Here is a 25,597-nt window from a genome sequence, read left to right on the forward strand (position 1 = left end):
GCGGTTTTCACTGCTTCCTTTGTTAGTTTGTCTTATAATGATGCGGCCAGCTCTCATGCACGGAGACCAGGCGGCAAAGGGTATGGTTTGAGGTGACACAGGGGCAACGCATCCGGTAATGCCTCAGTTAGACAGGCAGTCACATTGGTCGAGAGATGCTAGTCTACAAGCACTAAAGCCTCCACGTGGGTTCCGGTTCTTAATGGGAGTAAGGGGCAGGTATGCCACTTCGTTATACATTTATAATGGAATGATCATATAAAGTTGATCGTCGGTAAAGCAGATGCCAGACTGAGATTCATTGGAAGAATCCTAAGGAGATGCAATCCAAAAACAAAGGAAGTAGCTTACAGTACGCTTGTTCGCCCACTGCTTGGATACAGCTCAGCAGTGTGGGATCCGTACCAGATAGGGTTGATAGAAGAGATAGAGAAGATCCAACGGAGAGCAGCGCGCTTCGTTACAGGATCATTTAGTAGTCGCGAAAGCGTTACTGAGATGATATATAAACTCCGGTAGAAGACTCTGCAGGAGAAACGCTCAGTAGCTAGGTACGGGCTTTTGTTGAAGTTTCGAGAACATACCTTCACCGAAGAGTCAAGCAGTATATTGCTCCCTCCTACGTATACCTCGCGAAGAGACCATGAAAATAAAATCAGAGAGATTAGAGCCCACACAGAGGCATACCGACAATCCTTCTTTCCACGAACAATACGAGACTGGAAGGGAGGACCGATAGAGGTACTCAAGGTACCCTCCGCCACACACCGTCAGGTGGCTTGCGGAGTATGGATGTAGATGTATAGAGTGCAGAAGGTGAATACATTCAGGGTGCATGGACTGGTGAGACTCAGTAGGTAAACTCATGAGCCAGAAACAGTACTTTATCGGCTTCAGATACACGTTACATCTTTAGTAATGTGAGACAGAAATTCTCCACTCCGGCGACACAGGCTGTTGAAGACCGTAGACGGGGGCTTCCGCACTGGCGTGAAGGAACCGCGTCAGTGATTGCCCCATTGTGCTGACGTCAGGCGCAGCAACAACCAATGAACCGATGGCCTGGCAATAGGCGAGACTTTAAATCACTTAAAAAAGGCACGGCTTCCGGTCCAGACTGTATACCAGTCAAGTTCCTTTCAGAGTACGCTAATATGGTAGCTCCGTGCACTGCTGTGATGTGATGGCGTCCTGGGGTAGCGGACGGCCAATATTAGATTGCAACGGCCCGGAGGAGGAAGAGGAAGGAGAGGGAAGTATTGTTCGCTGTCGTTGCGTGCAGAAAACAAAACACCTGCGGAACCGTCCTATGCTGTTCACTCGCTACGAAGTGTGTCTATTACTGGAAGAGTGCGCTTGGACTCGGCGCCGCTGACACAAACACGGGTACGACACGCGTGTCTGTCGCCGGGTGATTCATGCGGGCCCCCACCCGCGCAGAGATACGCCGCCAAACAAATGTCCGGCGACACCATCGATTCATCCTCGGCGAAGGGCAGCCAAGGGCGGGAGGACGGGTCCCGGCCGTTACGCTAGTCCAGTAGTGGGTCGCCGAAATCCAGGAGCTCAAACAGCCGAAAATACGAGGCAAACTGCTGCGCAACGCTAACAGCAGACACCTTCACGCAGCTTCCAGGCTGTACTCAGACGACCCGTCAGCTGCACTGTGGTATTTCCTGATTAAACCTTTAAGATTCACTTAATTCATGAACTCGCCGTATACGACGGCGAATTATGTGTGATATTGATGGTACTAGATCATATGAGGCGTAATGGCGTTACCACATTCTTCACCTGAACTGACTCCCAAACTTCTCAAACTTCTGTTCAGGCTGTCCACTACATATGCCCAGCAGAAATACAAGTCCAGTGGATCCACGACACCATCTTCCTGCACACAATTTGAGAGTGAGTTGAGCCTGTATCTTCAGATACCTCACTGTTGAGATACTGGGTCCGGTGTCCACAGGAAGAAGATTGGGTAGAGCTGAAGAATAATACGTTACAGTCGGCGAGGCAGGAGGAATACTTTCAATGGTCCTCCAGACAGGGTACGGACGCATTGATTACTCTTCCGGTGAGAGGCCCTTCCGGTGTCCAGCTCTTCTCGTGTACCATTCTCGTGCACCGGTATCAGCGTACCTTATTTTAACAGAATGCACTTTATATAAAAATATGATCAGAGGTATATGGTGAGCTAGGTATATGAGACAGGCAAAATACCAACAGGCTTCAAAAAGGAATGGTAATTCCAAACCCAAAGAAAGCAAGTGTTAACAGGTGTGAAAAGTAGTTTAGTAAGTCACGGCTGCAAAATACTGACACGAATTCTTTACAGACGAATGGAAAAACGGTAAGAAGCCGACCACGGGGAAGATCAGTTTGCATTCCGTAGAAATGTTGGAACACGTGAGGCAATACTCCCCTACGACCTATCTTAAAAAAGACAGATCTGGAATATTCTTTTTCAAAGTCCGAAGGTGGCGGGGGTAAAATATAGGGAGCGAAAGGCTATTTACAATTTGTACAGAAACCAGAAGGCAGTTATAAGAGTCGAGGGCATGAAAGGGAAGCAGTGATTGGGAAGGGAGTGAGACAGGGTTGTATCCTATCCCCGATGTTATTCAATCTGTACATTGAACAAGCAGTAAAGAAAACAAAGAAAAATTCGGGGTAGGAATTAAAATCTACGGACAAAAAATAAAAACTTTGAGGTTTGCCGATGACACTGTAATTCCGTCGGAGACAGTAAAGGACCTAGAAGAGCAGTTGAACGGAATGGACTGTGTCTTTAAGGAGGATATAAGACGAACATCAACAACACGGAATGTAGTCGAATTAAACCACGTGATGTTGAGGGAATTAGAATTGTAAATGATTTTTGCTATTTGGGGAGCAAAATAACTGGTGATGGTCGAAGTAGAGAGGATATAAAATGTAGACTGGCAGTGGGAAGGAAGGCGTTTCTCAAGAAGAGGAATTAGTTACTTCGAGTATAGATTTAAGTGTCAGGAAGTCTTTTCTAAAATTATTTGTATGGAATGTAGCCATGTATGGAACTGAAACATGGACGTTAAATACTTTAGACAGGAAGAGAACAGAAGGTTTCAAATGTGGTGCTGCAGAAGATTACTAAAGGTTAGATGGGTAGACCATGTAACTAAAGAGGAGGTGCTGAATAGAATTGGGGAGAAGAGGAGTTTGACTAGAAGAAGAGATCGGTTGGAAGGACACGTTCTGAGGCATCAAGTGATCATCAATTTTGTATTGGAGGGAAGCGCGGGGGGTAAAAACCGTAGAGAGACTAAGGCATGAATACACCGAACAGATTGAGAAGGATGTAGATTGCAGTAGATACTCGGAGATGAAGAGGCTTGCACAGGATAGAGTAGCATGGAGAGCTGCATGAAACGAATCTCGGGGTTGAAGACCACAACAACAACAATAACATAAAAATATGAAGGCAGCAGGTGGTTTAGCAGTTGATTTACCTTCCATTTTAGGAGATGACGAAACGAGTGTGATCCGAGTTTATGAGTCTGAGTAGCGTCTGAGCTCAATAAAGATTATTAGTAGAAGATTTTAGTGTGTTTTCCTGGTGGTTGCCTCATTCTCTTCTTTTGACACTAATTAGAAAGTGACAGTTCACCATTACAGTATTTTAGTTAATGGGATGGCACCAATGATGTGAGGCGCTGTGGATCAGAAGAGATTGTGTCTGCTTTCGAGCGGCTTACAGAAGTAGTAGAGACTGCCAGTCTCTCTTTGGAAATGAAAGCAGAGCTCACCATTTGCTGCATAGTCGACAGGACAGATTGCGGACCTCTGGTACAGACCCGCGTGGAGGCTTTCACGGTTCTGTGACCGTGTAGACTGCAGATTCCTCGACTTGCGCCAAAGGGTGGTTGGGTTTCGGGTTACGCTGAATAGGTCAGGAATTCACTACACACACGAGGCTGCTGCACGTGTAACAGGGGCTGTGTGGTGTGGACTGGGCGGCTTATAAGGTAAGAGGGGGTCGAAAATACACAAAAAGGGCTTCAGTCACAAAGGGTGCAGGCCGAACACATGAAGAACATAAATGCAGGAACCATCGGTATTGTAGTTGTAAATTGTTGTAGCCATGTTGGTAAAGAATTAGAGCTCCAAGCCCTAATAGAAAGCACTGATGCTCAAATCGTTATAGGCACTGAAAGCTGGCTAAAGCCGGAGATAAGTTCAGTCGAAATTTTTGCTAAGAACCTAACGGTGTTCCGAAATGTTAGGCTAAACACAGTTGGCGGTGTCTTGTTTGTTACTGTTAGAGGTAGTTTATCTTAACACAAAATTGAAGTAGATAGCTCCTGTGAGTTAGTACGGACAGAGGTCATTGTTGCAACCGGAATGAAATAATAATTGGATACTCTAACAAACCTACCAACTCATATGTTGCAACTGCTGAAAGATTCAAATAAAACTTGAGTTTAATTTCAAACACGTGCCCGACTCTTACAATTATAGTTAGTGGTGATTTTAATTTGCCCTAGATATGTTGTCTAAAATACGTGTTTAAATCAGGAGACGCACATAAAAAATCATCCGCAATTGTGCTAAACGCATTCCCTGAAAACTATTTAGGTCAGTTACTTCATGACGCCACGCGGACAGTAAAAGATTATAGAAACATACTTGACCTGTCAGCAACAAAAAATCCTGAGCTAATAACAAGCATCAAAACGGATACGGGGATCAGTGAGCACAGGGTTGTCGTAGCGAGACTGAATACTGTAAGCCCAGTTCCTCCAAAAATAAATGAGAAACATACTTACTCAAAAAGGCAGATAAAATGCACTCCTTCAAAAGTAACAATGTAAGTGTAGAGCAGATGGGGCTTCAATTCAAAGAAATAGTATCAGCAACAATTTAGAGGTTTATACAAGCTGTTGCCCCCTTCGTACAGAAGACTTACCAGAACACTGTCGCAGAAACAACGGAAGAAACATGTCAAATTTAAACGGACGCAAAATCTCCAAGATTGGCGATCAGTTACTGACGCTCTAGATTTAGCACGGACTTCAGAGCGAGATGCTTATAATAGTTTCCACAACGAAACTTTGTCTTGAAACCTGGCAAAAAGTCCATAGGGATTGTGGTCGTAAGTGAAGCATGCTAGCGAGCAGACACAATGAATACATTCTCTGCACTATAGCACTAGAAACACTATAGACGCAAAATGCTGCCGAACCAGAAGTGCTAAACACAGCCTTCCGAAATTCCTTCACAAAAGAAGACGAAATAAATATTCCGAAATTCGAATCAAGAACAGACGCCAATATGAGAAACGTAGATATCTTCGGAGTAGTAAAGCAACGTGAATCACTTAACAAAAGCAAGTCTTTCGGTCGAGACTGTATATCAATTAGGTTCCTTTCAGAGTAGGCTGATACAATAGCTGTATTCTTGACAATCCTACAACCGTTAGCTCGACGCAAAATCCGTACACAAAGAGTGGAAAGTTGCACAGGTCACACTAACATTCAAGAAAGGTAGTATTACAGGCCAAAATCAATAACGTCGATATACAGCAGGGTTTATGACATATATTGTGTTTGAACATTGCAAATTACGTCTAAGAAACACAGACAACACGGATTTAGAAAACATCGTCTTGTGAAACACAACTACGCAACAAGAAGTGTTGAGTGCTCAGGGATTTCTAGTTGATTCCGTATTGCTAGATTTCCAGAAGGCTATTGTCACTGTACCACATAAGCGGCCTGTAGTGAAATTGCGTGCTTGTGGAATATCGTCTCAGATATGAGACTGGATTCGTGATTTCTTTTCGGCGAGGTCACAGTTCGTTGTAATTGACGGAAAGTTATCGAGTAAAACAGAAGTGATTTCTGGTGTTTCCCAAGGTCTTTGCTGTTCCTTATCTACATAAAAGTTTTAGAAGATTATCTGAGAATACGTCTTAAGTTGTTTGCAGATGGCGTTGTCGTTTATAGACTAGTAAAGTCATCACGAGATGAAAACAAATTGCAAAACGATTTAGAAAAGCTATCTGTACGGTGCAAAAATTGGCAGTTGATCCTAAATAACGAAAACGGCTCTGAGCATCTATGGTGATCAGTCCCCTAGGACTACTTAAACCTAATTAACCTAAGGACAGCACACAACACCCAGTCATCACGAGGCAGAGAAAAATCCCTAACCCCGCCGGGAATCGAACCCGGGCGCGGGAAACGACAACGCTACCGCACGACCACGAGCTGTGGACTAAGTAACGAGAAGCGTGAGGCCATCCACGTGAGTCCTAAAAGGAATTTGTTAAACTTCAGTTACACGATAAATCAGCCAAATCTAAAGGGCGTAAATTCAACAAAAAACCTAGAAATTACAATGAGGAACTACTTAAATTGGAAGGAACACATAGAAAATGTTGTGGGGAACGATAACCCAAGATTGCGTATTATTGGCAGGACACTTTGAAAATGTAACAGAGCTACTAAAGAGCCTGCCTGTACTACGCTTGTCCGTCCTCGTTTAGAATACTGCAGCACGGTACGGGATTCTAACCAGATAGGATTGACGGAGCATATCGAGAAAGTTCAAAGACGGGCAGAACGTTTTGCATTATCGCGAAATAGAGGAGAGACCGTCACTGAAATGATTCAGGCTTTGGGCTGGACATAATTAAAACAACTTTCTCTTCCGAATGAGGTGCAAAATTCAACTTTTTTTAGTGTGATGGGTGTAAAGTGATTAACATAACAAACTGGTGAGAGGGTGCAAATTAAAGACTTAGATGTAGAGAAAGCGGGGACTTTTGACTGCGCCACGTGCCGCTTTCAATTCAGCTTCAAAAGCATTTCATTAAGGAGCCCCTGACGTTGCGCACATCAAGTCATCCTGGCCCGCAGAGTGCTTATCCAGCACGTCTCGCCAGGGCGCGTTGAACAGGTAGCTCGGGCCACGGCTCTGCTGCCCGTGGCAGAAATTGGCTTTCTTTATGCGGCGCCGCTATCTGGCGTGTACATCGCTGTCTGCCGCCTGCTCAATTGCGCGCATCTCGTGTTTGCATCTCGGATGTCTGCCAGGGCCGCCGGAGAGAGAGAGAGAGAGGCGGGGATGCAAACACGAGATAGCCGCACTGCGCAGCGCTTCGCCTGCTGACACTTGCCTGAATACACGCCGCCTGTCGGACTCTGCGAGACAAGTGTGTGCTACTCCGGTTACGTCATCTGACGTCCAGTGTCTGCCACACAGCTCTAACGACCTGTCTTCTCTGTACGGTAGTTCCTTTTCAATTCATTCCGCTCCGACAGCTTTGTCTCCTGGTCACAAACCCTTGAAGAATGTTTTATCCACTATTAAAACAAAATGTCAGCATATAATCTCCGGGAATAATAACCAATAAAACCGCTTAATTTATTATGCTTTTCTAGGTTCACCATTAGTTACAATAAACACTCATTTCAGTCAGTCAGGAACACGAAATTATACGTGATAGTATCACAGATAAGTCTGTAAAAATCGCAGGAAATTATGGATGTCAGTTTCTGTCAGTAAACATATGGCATGCAGGAGGAAGTTTTCCAAAGCACTTGGGTTCAATTTTACACCATGAATATAAATCACATTGGCAGTCGCTTCAGTATCAGGGTTAGTTTCGAGACTGCCGGTCGTGGTGGCCAATCGGTTCTAGGCGCTTCATTCTGGAACCGCGCGACCGCTACGGTCGCATGTTCGAATCCTGCCTCGGGCATAGATGTGTGTGATGTCCTTAGGATAGTTAGGATTAAGTAGTTCTAAGCTATAGAGGACTGATGACCTCAAATGTTGAGCCCCATGGTACTCAGAGGCGTTTGAATCACCATTTAGTTTCGAGACTTTCTTGAAACACAGGTAAACAGACCACCGTAGCTGCTGCATCTGTACGAAACGTTTCACACACTGCCCCACTTGACACTCTATTGCCACAGACTGTCAGCTACTTCATTGGCGTTTGGAACTGTACAAGTACTAACTACACTTTCTGCGCCAGCGTCTCTTCCAAAATTCTGAACCGTCTGCGCACTCTTCTGTGACCTCTTCGCAGCATATCATTACATGAACAGTCGTAACTTCGTCTGTCGTGGAACTACACCACCTCCATGACGTCATGCCTATTGATCTAAAAGAAATATTCACGGAAGTCGGCGTGATCCCTCTAACTGAATAAATCAACTAATCATATGGATAAACTGTTTTCGTCACTTTGCATATTCCCAGTAACTGTCCTAAATCTGCACTACCAGCGGAAATAATTTATAGTATCTCAGCGGTTAACATTCTGTAGATAATTTGTGACGCAGTATTATGTGCAATGTTCATTTGGAATTAGAACAAGCATTTCACAGCATATAATGAGTAAAATCTAACGTAACTAGAAACTGAATTCAATCTACTTGCTTACATGTAACTAGCTGTAAATATGTTTACAGAAGGCTCTCTTATTTTTTATATCTTTATAATGTAGGAAATAATTAGAAATGTATTTGCTGACTACGAATTCTTCGACATCAGCTGTATTAGGCACAGATGTAACACCTATAAGTGATGAGGGTCAAACTGAGTCACAGGAACACCCTTTTAATACACCAACTAGGGAAGAAGTACAGTGTCAGAATTTAGCTGGTCGTGACATTTTCAGAGGCTGATGAAAGATCCAAACAAAATACAAAGACTGCAACAGATATCCCATTTAGAAATGTGTTTGAAGATCATTCTAGAAAGCAAAAAAAAAAAAAAATGGTTGACTCTGTGCACTATGGGACTTAACATGGGACTTAACATCTGAGGTCATGAGTCACCTAGAACTACTTAGCTAACTAACCTAAGGACATCACACACATCCATGCCCGAGGCAGGATTCGAACCTGCGACCGTAGCGATAGAGCGGTTTCAGACTGAAGTGCCTAGAACCGGTCGGCCACACTGGCAGGCAGAAAGCAGAAGGTGAAATGGGCAAAGAAAACTAAAAGCAATAAGACTGAAACGTCCCCTTTGAACAATTTTACACGACTGTGCTTAAACTGAAACACAATATGATTTTGGTCACTGTGAAGTGACATTTCTCCGGCCGCAGTGATGTCGGAGATTTGATGTTTAACTGGATTCCTGATATTCACAGTACGCCCGTGAAATGGTGGTATGGAAAAATCCCCACTTCATTGCTACCTACAAGATGCTGTTCAAAATGGTTCAAATGGCTCTGAGCACTATGGGACTTAACATCTGAGGTTACCAGTCCCCTAAAACTTAGAACTGCTTAAACCTAACTAAGGACATCAAAGGCATCCATGCCCGAGTCATGATTCGAACCTGCGACCGCAGCAGTCGCGAGGTTGCGGACTGAAGCGCGTGGATCCCCTCTTCCACCGCGGCCGGCTAAGCTGCTGTGATCCGTCGCTCGTACGCCAACTGTAACTCCACGTTCAATCTCACTTAAATCTTGATAAACTGTCACTGTAGCAGCAGTAATCGATCTAACAACTGCGCCAGGCACTTGTTATCTTTTTCAATGAACACATGGTGCGTCGTGGGGCGATCACTTTGTTTTTAAAATAATTGAAAAGCCACGATCACTTCGGTTGTTTATTAGACGACCGGTTTCAGCACTCTGAAGGTGCCATCATCAGATCTGTGGAGGTATATCATAACAGGTTTGAGGGAGGGCTTAATACATTATAATTATTACAGAACCACATGCCTGAAACGTGGATTAACATTTATAAAACAATATGGACATCATGGCATATGAGGCAGACCGTCTGATAAAATCATTGTCACAACCAATAAAAAAAAATAAAAAACTTCTCTCATGGTCGTTCTTTCCATAAAATATAAAACTGAAGTCACCAGATAAAACTACCTTTGCTCGCCTAACACAGGTCGGCATCATCACTGTCCTATTCCGCGCAGGCTTACCTGCTGTGACTGTAGCGGTTCACAACCGGCCACCAGATACCTGTGTCCTAGCAGCGCGCACACAGTCCCACGGTACAACCACTCATTACTACTAAAACACAGCTTTACTATTACTGATTGTTACATACCCATGCACCCACATTTGTGCGTGCATTTCCTGTACATACTACAATCACTATAAAGTACGTCAATTACAAAGTAAAAGCATCTGAGGCACAGACATTATCCATTATCGCCGTACGAAACTACATATTACAATTTACCTTTATTCCTATAAGGACGTCACGAATATGCACACAGAAGGCTGTTCATAACACGATTTAGGTACAATGTGACGAGAAATAAAAACCTGTATGCTGGGCGTTACCTGTCTAGGCACTATGGTTTTATGTATTGTAAGCGCTAAAAAATAACATATTTACTTGCTATAAAGTCTCTCACCATCGATTTAAGGAATGCCAGGTCAGAAGCAAACCGAAGGGCACAGGAACAGAGGGGAAAAGACATGCAGACCAAGATGCACGCTCCCGTCGGCATGGCACTCGTTTCGTCCATAGGTCTCACCGAATGGGTGAGGCGACCTATTCACACATTGTGATGCGTAATGTTTATCTGTTATGCTCGGAAAGCCGCCTTTAGAATACTACTAATGTTATTTATATGTTTTTAGGAGGGTCTACCTTGGTAAAGTAAATACCAAAACAAGAAGCGTTCTAGCTTCATACAAAAATACATCTGTAAAATATAAAATAAATAAAATAAGAACGTAACGAAGACACGCTTGCGGGCAATGTTAATCATCGAGTAAAGTTTTACTGGCGAAGCTGGCCAACTACACTTCAAGCCTTATGAAAAAGTATTTACTTTACCAAGGTAGGCTCTCTGAAAAAACATATAAATAACATTAGCAGTATTCTAAAGGTGGCTTACCGAGCATAATAGACACACATTACGCATCACAATGTGTGAATAGGTCGCACGGGGTCTCTAGCGCAACGCATCAAATATATCAAAGAAATTATGATCCGCCGATTCTAACTGGTCGTTCAACAATTTGCTCGGAAACCTCTTTCTGTTTTTGTAAATCTGGATGTTTTCCAAAACGTTGAGTTATCTTATATAGGAGCGCAGCGTCGTATTCTGCCTAGTTGCATATCGCTGTAATTGAAAACGCATAGGCATGGCATAGGCATGGCTGCCCATCGTGTAGGCCACTGAGGGGAGCTGAGCTGCAACCATTGCGGAAAGCCGGGACGCCGTTCTTTGGAGATCATCGAGTCAGTAAGTGCACCGCTAGTTCGGTGCTCTTTCTGCGTTATTAGAGGGGGACCGTAAGAACTTGCTCTCACCGATTTAATTGACATTGATAGGGAGTGTAGAGCACGACTAGGACTTCAAAATATGTAAACAAGGAGACGCAGCTCTCAACCATTTCCGAGAAAATCGAGTTTGAAACTTTTATGCGTGCTTATACACATCGTAGGATGGTCACCAGTGTGGCAGTTGCAGTTTGTTTGGTGCTTCAGAGAACACTCCTGGAAATAGAAATAAGAACACCGTGAATTCATTGTCCCAGGAAGGGGAAACTTTATTGACACATTCCTGGGGTCAGATACATCACATGATCACACTGACAGAACCACAGGCACATAGACACAGGCAACAGAGCATGCACAATGTCGGCACTAGTACAGTGTATATCCACCTTTCGCAGCAATGCAGGCTGCTATTCTCCCATGGAGACGATTATAGAGATGCTGGATGTAGTCCTGTGGAACGGCTTGCCATGCCATTTCCACCTGGCGCCTCAGTTGGACCAGCGTTCGTGCTGGACGTGCAGACCGCGTGAGACGACGCTTCATCCAGTCCCTAACATGCTCATTGGGGGACAGATCCGGAGATCTTGCTGACCAGGGTAGTTGACTTACACCTTCTAGAGCACGTTGGGTGGCACTGGATACAGGCGGACGTGCATTGTCCTGTTGGAACAGCAAGTTCCCTTGCCGGTCTAGGAATGGTAGAACGATGGGTTCGATGACGGTTTGGATGTACCGTGCACTATTCAGTGTCCCCTCGACGATCACCAGAGGTGTATGGCCAGTGTAGGAGATCGCTCCCCACACCATGATGCCGGGTGTTGGCCCTGTGTGCCTCGGTCGTATGCAGTCCTGATTGTGGCGCTCATCTGCACGGCGCCAAACACGCATACGACCATCATTGGCACCAAGGCAGAAGCGACTCTCATCGCTGAAGACGACACGTCTCCATTCGTCCCTCCATTCACGCCTGTCGCGACACCACTGGAGGCGGGCTGCACGATGTTGGGGCGTGAGCGGAAGACGGCCTAACGGTGTGCGGGACCGTGCCCAGCTTCATGGAGACGGTTGCGAATGGTCCTCGCCGATACCCCAGGAGCAACAGTGTCCCTAATTTGCTGGGAAGTGGCGGTGCGGTCCCCTACGGCACTGCGTAGGATCCTACGGTCTTGGCGTGCATCCGTGCGTCGCTGCAGTCCGGTCCCAGGTCGACGGGCACGTGCACCTTCCGCCGACCACAGGCGACAACATCGATGTACTGTGGAGACCTCACGCCCCACGTGTTGAGCAATTCGGCGGTACGTCCACCCGGCCTTCCGCATGCCCACTGTACGCCCTCGCTCAAAGTCCGTCAACTGCACATACGGTTCACGTCCACGCTGTCGCGGCATGCTACCAGTGTTAAAGACTGCGATGGAGCTCCGTATGCCACGGCAAACTGGCTGACACTGACGGCGGCGGTGCACAAATGCTGAGCAGCTAGCGCCATTCGACGGCCAATACCGCGGTTCCTGGTGTGTCCGCTGTGCCGTGCGTGTGATCATTGCCTGTATTGCCCTGTCGCAGTGTTCGGAGCAAGTATGTTGGGTCTGACACACCGGTGTCAATGTGTTCCTTTTTCCATTTCCAGGAGTGTATATTCCCGCATAGAGGAGACATTGTAATTGAGAGCCACAAGCCCAGTGATAAATACGATGCTGCAGTAACGCTGTTGTTAAGAAGAACGATGCAGTGCTCTTTCGGGTATGCGTATCGAATGTATCTTTCAAAGTTGGTGAAAATAACTTCTTGTCTTGTGCCTCACTGTCGCTGGAGCAGGCTTTCAGTGTGAAGCAGGTAGCCTCTCGACCGGAAGAGCCCCGCGGTACCATTCTGCGGCGCGGCGGTGCTCCTCGGCTGGTTGGCGTCGGCGCTAATAATTTAGCGAGCCGGCCGGTTCTCGACGCAGCCAGAGCGTCCGGCGTCCTAGACGGGTAGAGCCGCTCCTCTTCGCTATATCTGGGACACCTGCCGCTGAGGAGGAGCAAGAGGGCGAGGGAGCCCCATGCCCCACCGCTTCCAGTCTTCTCCACTGAGCCCGGCCAGTAATTATTCATATCAGCAATCTGCAAAGTAAAAGGAACCCCTTCTCTATTATGTCAAAGCCGAGCAGCCTCGGTGGGGCAGGGTGGAGGGGAGGGCTTTTGGCGCCACAGTGGCAGGGAAGGGAGGCGTCGTCCGCTTTCTTTTCTTCCGCCTGCGCCTCTCTTCTTTGCTGCTTAGCTCCAGAAAAGCGCGCCCGCGAGAGACAGTGCGAGCTCCTCAGCGCCGCCTACCACCGCACAGTGGCGCTCTCTGAGCAGCGCTCGGCTAATGGTAAGGGGCCGTCGACTTGTCCAGCTGAACACGTACCTCGTACCTCACTTCAGCTACGTCCCTCTCAAGCCTAGCCTCGTCGCTGTATAGAAGCAGACGCTATACATGTACTCCAGTGCTTCAAGATGTGGATGCTAAACACTGTGGCCTCCATGAAAGACTCTTCGGGTGTGCTTCCGGATCCTAAAATCAACTTGATTCGATATTTCGACCATCCAAATGGTCGCCATCTTAATGGAGAATGATGCATCTGCTGATTAGTCCCGGACGCCAGGATGCAAGTCGGCGTCCTATATAGGCTACCGTTCAGTACATAGCGCATGCGCCGACCATCACGGTTGTTGCTCTCCAAGACAGGGAAATGGCGCCACCCTTAGTAGAACACTGGCGGCAACGATGTATCGCACTCAGGGCTGCATCGAAGAGCGTTCATTTTCGATGCGAGATAGCACAGGATTCCACGTCTTCTAAGAAGAAACCCATTGTCTCTGTTGATTAAATTATCCGCCAACCTAATTTCAATCGCATCTTTATAGACACTGTTCCAAAAACCGGAAATGTTGGCAACTACCACAGTTTCATCAAATTTCATACCGTGTACCTCATTTAAGCAGTGTTCTGCTACTGCCGATTTTTCCAGCTGTTGTAGCCTCGTATGACGGCGATATTCCACACACCTGTGATCAAGTGTGCGAATCTAAGTAAGCCATCCCACATTGACACGAATTTTGTATACATCGGGTTTCCTAAGCCTCAAATCATCTTTCACAGAGCCGAGTAGTGCCCTAATCTTAGAAGGTGGGCGGAACACACTCTTAATGCAAAGTTCTTCAGAATTCGGCCAATCCTAAACGATATACGTCCAGCATAAGGAAGAAAAGCCACCGATCTATGTTCTTCTTAGTGCACCTCTAGTAATGGTCCGAACTCCATAGCCCGAAGAATCTGCTTCTCGGAATATCCATTTTCCTTACAAACAGCCATCAAACGCGCAAGTTCTTGGGTTAAGCTGTCCTCGTCAGAAATGGCATATGCTCTCCGTACCAAAGTCCGAAGGACGCCACTGCGTTGGTGTGGTGGATGACAACTCTTAGGTTGCAGATACCGATCACTGTGCATCGGCTTTCGATGAAAACTGTGTCTCAAACTACCATCTGGTATTTTATAAACGATAACGTCTAAAAATGGAAGCATCCCATCGCTTTTAACCTTCATGGTAAATTTGAAGCGGGGATGAAGACAGTTGAAGAGGTCCAAAAATCTACTAGTAGCATCACGTCCATGCGGCCAGACGGAAAAGATATCATCCACATATCTCCAGAAGCATGTTCGTTGCAAAGCTGAAGTCCTCAGTGCCAAATCCCCGAAGTCCTCCTTAAATAAATTAGCGACTATGGGTGATAAAGGACTACCCAGGGCCACTCCACTTTTGTTCAGAAATGTTTCCGTTAAATAAAAATAAAAAACGTGGATGTCAGCGCATGAGGACAACCCGAAGAGACTTTCAAGACTTATTACTCCGGGAAAGCCTACGAAGTCACACTATGGCCTCCAGCTTGATACCATCTTGTTTCACTTTCAGAACAGAATACAGCAACGGTTCTCCTTGATGCATATCCTCTCGATATGCTTTCGGTAGATATCCAAGGATAGATGGCTCCTGATGTACAGGTCACACAGTTCTCGTCAATGATGGACCAGTGGTGAGTGGGGACGTAACTGGCGCACTGGTCGGTGTTTCGTCGGCTGCAGATCAGGCGAGTCTGTTGGCCGAGACGTCAGAGTGATTTCACTATCATGCTCCTCAGAACTCTGTACTAAGATGTTGGCCTTGTGTCAAGGAGCATTATACCGCCAGGAGGCGGCATGCTATCGGGAGAAACTTCAAGAGTGACAGGATGTGGGTGGTCCATCATACTCCACAAGTTACGTAATTGTGTGTGGCGGAGGGTACTTTCTGTACCACTATCTCATAGCTCCAACCCTGTTCCACTCGCGAATAGTGCGTGGGAAGAATGGTTGTCGGTAAGCCTCTGTACTGTCTCTAATTTCTCGAATTTTCTCCTCTTGGTCAATACACTAGATGTTCGCAGGGGTAACTGCTGCTCCTGAAATGTGCTGCCCTGAAATTTTAGTGGCAAATCTCTCCGTGATGCACAACGTCTCTTTTGTAACGTTTTCCAGTGGAGTTTGTTTAACGTCTCCGTAACGCTCTCTCGCTAGCTAAACGATCCAGTGACGAAACGTGCCGCTGTTCGTTGTACTTTCTCTATCTCCTCTATCAGTCCTACCTTATAGGGAACCCAGATAGACGAAAAATACTCAAGAAACGGGCGAACAAACGCCTTATAAGCTATTTTATACGTGGATGAGTTACATTGGCTTAAAATTCTTCCGATGAATCTGAGTCTTCTGTTTGGTTTTCCCACTATCTGTGGTCATTCCACTTAACGTCGCTCTTTACAGTTACGCCTAGATATTTTACGGCAGACGCTGTCTTCAGCTGTTTGTAATCAATAGTGTAGCTGTACAGTAGTGGAGTAGTGGATTTCTTTTCCTATGTATGCGCAGTGTGTTACATCCATGTATGTTTAGGGTAATCTGCGAGAGTCAGCACAAGTCAGCAGTTCTCTGCAGGCCGTTCTGCGAATTCTATCTTTTGGCGTTGCTGCTTTGGTATAAACAACTGCATCATCTGCCAATAGATTTAAAGAGCACCCGACTCTTTCTAATAGATCATTTACATATATTGTGAACAGCAACGGTCCTATCACACTTCCATGTGGTACTACGGATATTACCTTTACATCTGTCGATTTAGTTCCGTTAAGAGCGTTAAGAGAGGTCTGCTCCGATGCTCTGTAAGCTCTGATCTGATTGTACTCAGGTGTCATGGTGTCCTAGATTACCACCAGAATATAATGTGCGTGCTTACGGTGTATCCGATGACATATGCGGTTGAATAGAAAGTTTTCTAACAGACAGAGAGCAGTATGTCGTCCTACATCTACAACTACATGACTACTCTGCAATTCACATTTAAGTGCTTGGCAGAGGGTTCATCGAACCACAATCATACTATCTCTCTACCAATCCACTCCCGAACAGCGAGCGGGAAACACGAACACCTAAACCTTTCTGTTCGAGCTCTGATTTCTCTTATTTTATTTTGATGATCATTCCTACCTATGTTGGTTTGGGCTCAACAAAATATTTTCGCATTCGGAAGAGAAAGTTGGTGACTGAAATTTCGTAAAAAGGTCTCGCCGCGACGAAAAACGCCTTTGCTGTAATGACTTCCATCCCAACACGTGTATCATATTTGCCACACTCTCTCGCCTATAACGTGATAATACAAAACGAGCTGCCCTTTTTTGCACCCTTTCGATGTCCTCCGTCAATCCCACCCGGTAAGGATCGCACACCGCGCAGCAATATTCTAACAGAGGACGAAAGAGTGTAGTGTAAGCTGTCTCTTTAGTGGACTTGTTGCATCTTCTAAGTGTCCTGCCAATGAAACGCAACCTTTGGCTCGCCTTCCCGAGAATATTATCTATGTGGTCCTTCCAACTGAAGTTGTTCGTAATTTTAACACCCAGGTACTTAGTTGAATTTACAGCCTTGAGAATTGTACTATTTATCGAGTAATCGAATTCCAACGTATTTCTTTTGGAACTCATGTGGATCATCTCACACTTTTCGTTATTTAGCGTCAACTGACACCTGTCACACCATACAGCAATCTTTTCTAAATCGCTTTGCAACTGATACTGGTCTTCGGATGACCTTACTAGGTAACTTCAACAGAAACAAGAGTAACTTCAGGTGTGCCCCAGGGCAGCGTAATAGGTCCTCAGCTTTTTGCGATTTACATAAACCATCTGGTTGATGGTATTGGCAGCGGCTTTAGACTGTTTGCCGACGATGCTGTAGTCTACAGGAAAGAAGTATCGCACGAAAATTGTGAACAAATCAATGAGGATTTGCAGAAAATAAATGCGTGGTGTAATGACTTGCAGTTATCTCTCAATATTAGTAAGTGTAATCTACAGCGTATAACAAGGCGAAAATTCCCATTAATGTAAGAGTAAAACATAAATGATCAGTCTTTGGAAGCGGTAACATCAGCCAAATATCAGGGTGTGACTATTCGAAATGGACCCGCGTGTCGCCACTATCGGTGATTGCAGACCGAGCGCCACCACACGGCTTGTCTAGAGAGACTCACTTGCACTCGCCCCAGTTGTACAGGCGACTTTGCTAGCGATGGTTCACAGACTGCAGACGCTCTCATTTGCAGAGACGACAGTTTAGCATAGCCTTCAGCTACGTCATTTGCTACGACCTAGCAAGGCGCCATATTCAGTTACTATTGATATTGATACTGTGAGTCATGTACGGTCAAGAGCGACGTTCATCATTAATGGATTACAGTTAAGTATCAAACTAGCTACGTACGCCTTCTAAATTCTAATTCCTTGTCATGTTCCAGACCTCACGTCAGTATAGTTCTTCCTTTCTCACGCCAGCCTGCGTGAGCTAAATCGGCGTGCATTTCGGCCTCCCCTAGTAACACGGTGTTGGCTCTTCTGCCAACACTACAAATTTTGTATTACGAAAAGAAAGTGTGCGATCCATATGCAGGATAGCTTTATAGATTAATGCAGGGTACAGCAAATCACGAGGAAGTTATAACCCTACCACAACTACTGTACTTTGTATACTTTTACCTAAATAACATAAAACCCTGTCTCTCTGTTACCACATATAACCCTCTTACCAAAATATGGTTTAGTTTACAAATAAAGTATACTATGGGAGGATAGTCCTGTTTATAGGAAAAGCTAATCAATAAAGTTACCCTTTATGCAGGATTGGACCGTTTGTTGTTTCTACTGGATGAGAAAATCAGACTATTCACTTCTTTTCCTAATATCTTACCCAGCGGTTAGACAGAAACGCAGTATGAATAATATTTTATTGAAGCTAGGAAAACTCAGTCCACTAGAACTTAGAACTACTTAAACCTAACTAACCTAAGGACATCACACACAGCCACGCCCGAGGCAGGATTCGAACCTGCGACCGAAGCGGTCGCCCGGTTCCAGACTGTAGCGCCTAGAACCGCTTGGCCACCCTGGGCGTAGAACCAGGGCTATCGCGGCAGTGTCAGACACTGACTGGATCAATGTCTGTCATAAACAAATTGTTGTATTAAGTAGCTTTGTCATTAGGAGCCGTAAAGGTGCCAAAGTAAAAGGTGGAAGGTAGTGTGGGAGGGAGTTCCATGTCATTGCAGAGTCGGATAGTATACATCAAACAGAACAGCCGCACCAAAACGCTTTCTTTCAGGAGTGCTAGTTCTGCATGTTTCGCAGAAGAGCTTCTGTAAAGTTTGGAAGGTAGGAGACGGATACTGGCAGAAGTAAAGCTGTGAGTACCGGGTGTGAGTCGTGCTTCGGTAGCTCAGTTGGTAGAGCACTTGCCCGCGAAAGGCTAAGGTCCCGAGTTCGAGTCTCGGTCGGGCACACAGTTTTAATCTGCCAGGAAGTTTCATATCAGCGCACACTCCGCTGCAGAGTGAAAATCTCATTCTGGAAACATCCCCCAGGCTGTGGCTAAGCCATGTCTCCACAGTATCCTTTCTTTCAGGAGTGCTAGTTCTGCATGTTTCGCAGAAGAGCTTCTGTAAAGTTTGGAAGGTAGGAGACGGATACTGGCAGAAGTAAAGCTGTGAGTACCGGGTGTGAGTCGTGCTTCGGTAGCTCAGTTGGTAGAGCACTTGCCCGCGAAAGGCTAAGGTCCCGAGTTAGCGTCTCTGTCGGGCACACAGTTTTAATCTGCCAGGAAGTTTCAGATTCTTTATTGTATCGCTTTTCGGTCCTTTGGTTACATCAAACCTCCGTTGAAAACTTCGTCTTGTTGCAGCAACACTGTGTTCTAGGCGGTGGAATTCCAACACCAGAAAAATCCTCTGTTCTAAGGAATAAACCATGTTGTCCACAGCACACTTGCACGTTGTGAACAGCACACGCTTACAGCAGAAAGACGACGTACAGAATGGCGCACCCACAGACGGCGTTGTCTTCTATATCTTTCACATCACTTGCAACGCCATCTGTTGAGGAAAATTGTAACTACTGTAATTTCGAAAGTTTGTCCGCCTGAAAATGTACTGTTGTCCCAAGCATATTGCAACAAACGATGTATTTCTATCGCTGCTCGTTTAGCTTTTATTGCCGTTTCAAATACACCGGTCATTTTTGAAACACCCTGTATTAGGCACTACAGATTAACTGTGTAACGACATTACAATACCTTGAAGAAAGAATTTAAAGATTTAGTTGACAGTGTGAGGCGTGCCGCCTTATATCGCTCCTGTCTACAGCAAGTGTATCGGGAGAACGACTCGTAAGTAAACAGTGACAGATAGTCTTAAGCCTGTTCAGTCGAGTACGTAGTTCTAATGTTCATCTGCTAGAGGGCAGTAGCGGACACGACTAAACGGAAATAACTATAATTTAGTTACGAATTTTGACCACCAGAGTGTAGTAGTGCTCAGAGACATTCAAGAAAGATGTCAAGAGAATGTTTTTGTGAATTGATGCGTTTATTTCTCGAAGGATTTTTGTTTATTTATGTTTGTACAATGCTGTATATGCTTTTAGTAGTTTGAATGATGCGTGAATGTGTTCCAAAGTAATATCTAGCTCATTGTTCTGCAGATGAACGCTGTACGATCTAGTGACAGAAAGTTTCAAGACAGTGTGAATGCAAACGACGGGGAATTTTGTATTACAATTTGTTAAGTAAGTTCATGGTAAAAAGAAAGCTAATTCGAGTGCAAATGGAAATAGTTGATAACCTAAAGTATAAACTGAGTATCAGAACTTTAAATATTTATTTCGGAAGAAAGTATAGTTCGAAAGTTTGTTATTTATTGATTGGTTAGTCATGAAAAGAGCGGACTGACGCGGGAGAATAATGTTTTTATATTGAGCTTGAAGAAAACTGACCAACCAGAACGGAATATTCTTCGCGTGTCTTTTCTCTTGGAGATAGAGAATGCTTACAGGAGTCTAAGGAGTCGGAGCCTTGCCTTTCAACGGCACGGTCGTGTGCAATATAAGCTCCAAAGGAAGTTATTATTTGCCGGTTTCAGTTTTGCTACATATTTCAAAAACGTTTTAAAATGAAGGCATATTTATTCCTGTGCGTTTCTTAGAAAGAACGGATTTTTTAAGTAATTTTGTGTATCAGAAAAGACAGTAATTCCGCATGGCATATTGAGCAGATCGGTGACTAAAAACAGGAGTGCATTAGACATCGATAAACTTAATAGTATGGCGAGCACATTCATTTAAGGACAAACCGTGCTGAGTAGCTGTTCAGATTTCCTGAAATACGTCACCTTAAACTTGCTAACGTGAATGAAAGGTTTGCGCATTACTGTGTTAAGATTAGCACGGGCTAGGCAGTGAACGTGTACATTATCAAGGTTTAGAATATACCGAAGTTTTGCCGGTATTTCCACCTTTCATTCAAAATTAAGACCTTTTCCCGATTCTTGGAATAGTTACGTTGTGTGCAGCTTGGTGCGTGTTGCAGTGCGGTAGGTTTCTGCTCTGCTTTCCTACTGGCGATCTGGTGGAACGAGTTTCAGGTAGATGCAGGTGGTTAGTGTTTAACGTCCCGTCGACAACGAGGTCATCAGAGACGGAGCGAAAGGAAATCGGCCGTGCCCTTTCAAAGGAACCATCCCGGCATTTGCCTGAAACGTTTTAGGGAAATCACGGAAAACCTGAATCAGGATGGCCGGAGACGGGATTGAACCGTCGTCCTCCCGAATGCGAGTCCAGTGTGCTAACCACTGCGCCACCTCGCTCGGTAGGTAAGTGCAGGTAATGGACGAAAGTAACCGCGCCCTAAGAAGAACTTTGAGCTAAATTTGCAAGCGTCCAGAAAATGTAAAAAATTGGTGGTACGAATAGTTAAATATCTGATGTCAGTTTCAACAGGTTGACGGAATTAAATGAAGAGTGTGGAGACTTCCTATAATACCAGAGAGATATGGTCAAGGGGTACACATGCAGCGGTTTTTTCGATTTAAAACTTTCCTTTGTTGGTAGTGAAACATGGACTGTGGGAAAATCGGAGCAGAAGAGAATCGAAGCATTTGAGATGTGGTACTACAGACGAATGTTGAAAATTATGTAGACTGATAAGGTAAGTAATGAGGAAGTCCTGCACAGAATCGGAGACGAAAGGAATATGTGGAAAGCACTGACAAGGTGAAGGGACAGGATGGTAGGACATCTGTTAAAACATGAGGGAATGACTTCGATGTTACTAGAGGGAGCTGTAGAAGTCAAAAACTGTAGAGGAAGAGAGAGACTGGAATGTATCCAGCAAATAAATGAGGACGTAGTTTGCAAGAGCTATTGTGAGCTGGAAAGGTTGGCACAGGAGAAGAACTCGTTGCAAGCCACATCGAACCAGTCAGAAGACTGATGAACCCAGGAAAAAACATGTTGAATTCATGGAGGAAATGGAGTGCAGGAACGAAATTTAAGGAATTTTTTTTTTTAAAGTTGATTGATAGTTGAGAGGATTGCAGACGTCGCATTTTAAGTGGCCTTCACTGCACACTGTACACAGTAAGACACAAAAACGTAAGAAATAACTTCTCCCTGGTTTGAAAGAGATGGATTTGAAAAGAAAATCGCCAGAGTTGGCATGGCCGCACGGGCCTCTCGGCTAGCTGTGTCTCGTCAGCAACCGCGTCGTGGCGAACGTTAGCCGAAGCAAGAGGGGTAGCCCCAGCGCATGGTCCAGGGCGACCGCGTGGCTGGGAATTCAATGTTGATGCTGTGACGAGGATTGTGCTTTGAGTCCATGAAGGAGACGTGTATGCTTGGAGTGCCAAATATGGCGGACTTTGTGAAACTACAATGGCAGACATTTCACAGTTCATGTAGAAATTAATAATAGCCAGAGGAATCACGATAACTTAAAAAGACACGCGTACCTTAGCATTATTTTCACGACGATTCTGGTGGTATAATCAGATTTTCTTTGTCTTTATTAGTTTAAAGTATAGTTTCGGACTGTAAATTATACAAGTGACACCCAGTAACGAATTTCCAAAATCTAAACAGTTCATCCGATTTTGCTTATCGGCGTGTCATTAGAAAGCTATTACTGTAAACCTAAATTGGTATGAATTACAGACATGTAACTTGTATAGTACATGAGTTTGACAGCAACCTACGCATAATACATCATTTCGACAAATATTGGAGAGGATTTGTACGGATGTGCAGTGGAATGTATTTTAAAGCAGTGTTCTCGGAATGTGATTTCTTCATCTCTTTCTCTAAAAGAGGAGTTTTGAAAGTTTTTGAGTAAGTTTTTTACCTGAAGATGAAAATAGACGTCGCAGGATTGTAATAGCGGATTGCATTTTGGAGTTCATTTTCATACTTCACGATGGCATTCTTTGTTCATTTTCCAAAACCTCTTAGTATTTGTTTGCACTTCCCTTTTACGAAAATACTCGCATTAGTAAATACGATACACTGACCATTATTTCGGATTATCTGCAGTTTAAGCAACGTACAAATTCATATTTCTAAAAAAATAAAAGAAAGATGTCTACAGAAGAGGCAACAGCCTTGCCGTAGTGGTAACACCGATTCTCGTCACATCACAGAAATTAAGCGCTTTCGGGCTGTGCTAGCACTGGGATGGGTGACCACCAGGTCTGCAGAGCACTGTTGGCAAGCGTGGTGCGCTCAGCCCTTGTGAGGCGAACTGAGGAGCTTCTTGACTGAGAAGTAGCGGCTCCAGTCCCATAAACTGACATACCGCCGGGAGAGCGATGTACTGTTCAAATGCCCCTCCATATCCTCATACGGTGGCGTCTGTGGGCGGTACTGTTGGGCCTTATCGGTCTCTTTGGGCGGTGTTTAGTTTTTGAATCGACCGAGGGACTCGACCTCAGCGATCATCGTGTTTACCATAATCGAATGTTACGAGGAACAGATCTGGGACCAACCCAGAGCTTACCTAGACACGCGCCTAAAAGTCACAAGCTGGCCAGTACACTACATTTGAAACATCCCCTTAAAAAAAATTATACACAAATGGGCTTAAACTGACCCACAATATTCTTTTAGCGCAACGCAATCTGACTTTCAATAATCCCTAAAAAAAGAATGGCCCTGACTAACATTAACCTATACGTTTCACAAATCACTTACCTCACAAAAATCTTGGTTACTCGAACTACTGCAATACAGCGAGCACCACTACTGCCAGCTAAATAAAAGATCCAAACTACGGAAGGCACTAACTACTGATAGGTATAGTTAGCAAATGAAAGATTTTAATAGAGAACAAACAATGTACTTACCTTAATAGTCATAATATATATGGCAGTTCATGACATCCATTCTTACAAATTTCAAAACTCCGCCATCTCTCTCCCCACATCCACCACTGCTGGCGGCTCACCTCCATCTGCGCAACGTTACGCGCTGTTAGCATCCAGCTGCCGCTGCCCAACACTACAATGGCAGACAACAATGCTAACAAGCCACAGACTTCACACGGCACAGCCAGTGATTTTCATACAGAGCATTACGTGGTGGCGGCGTTACCAATAAAAAAACCTAAACAGCCTACTTACATAGCCCCCATGCTCCCCACAAAAAAAATTACAAATTGTTTTGGGCAGTGGCCAATACAGATTTGAAAAAATTTTCATAATTGCAATAACAAAGATACCAAATGCACTCACTTATTGATACAACGTTGGTCCAAAGCTAAAATTTTCTCACAGTCCATAAAGACAGTTCTGATCGTTCATCACAGTACAATTGCAGTGTTTTTCTCAAAGTCTGAGCAATAAAAGAAATTGCACTTGGATGTAGTGGATTTCTAATCAGTCTTGAAGAAGTTGTGTTGTCCTTGCAACGGAAAGACAGTGCTGACTTTTGACATACTGATAGGTAACCCACAACAGAGTCAGTCGAAGATTTGAAGAATATTGGTAGGTAGGTCAACATAGAGTAGACTCCTTGTAGTCCTGGTAGAGATTACGGTATTGGTGGGCCAACAGAGGTGCAGACCCACTGCAGTCCTTGTAGAAATAATGGTATTGGTAAGTCATCAAAGGTGTAGACCCACTTCAGTCCTTGTAGAGATAGTCAGCAGCCATCTGTTGCGACTGTGCAGGTGCACAATCACCATCGAAGAGTCTTGCGGAGAATATAGCAAGTCCATCAACCACCACTTGTGCACGCACAAAGTTTTTGGAATTGTCCTTAGAACCAGCAATGCTATTAACCAGTCCCTTGCTGAATCATCATCACATGTGCAAACACTAACAGTCCCTACTTCTCACATATTGTTCATATACTATGACCAACAGAAACGCGTGCAGTGAAATGTAACCTACAAGTTACTTAATCTGATGAACTGGTATCAATTACAATTTTATAACATAAGAATACAATAACAAAGTTACAAAGTACATCATTAAAATATAATAATACAGATAACATTTGTAGTAAAACAGGCTTTACAAAAGAATAGAAATAAACATGCTCATCAGTGTTACAAAAATTATGACATAAGTACATACATAAAGATCAGAATAACTTTTGAAACATCAAATTCACATATGAGCAACAAAACAGAACTGATATGTAATGTCTAAACATGTTTACAAAGTAAATAATATATTATCAGAAAAATTCTACAATGTAACTCGTATCAGCTAAACACACAAAGACAGGAAAAAATACAAATTCACATAGCATAATAACACAAAATACGGGACAGGGTTTGTTTTCATTGTGACATTTGGTACTGCAGTCAAACCCAAAACTTCATTCTGTAGATCTTTCGTCATATCTCAACATTTGTTTCCACCAAAAATATCCTATCCAAGCATGCTTTCTGTATTTTGT

The sequence above is a fragment of the Schistocerca gregaria genome, chromosome 6, assembly GCF_023897955.1.
Source record: "Schistocerca gregaria isolate iqSchGreg1 chromosome 6, iqSchGreg1.2, whole genome shotgun sequence".
In the NCBI taxonomy this organism is placed as follows: Eukaryota; Metazoa; Arthropoda; class Insecta; order Orthoptera; family Acrididae; genus Schistocerca; species Schistocerca gregaria.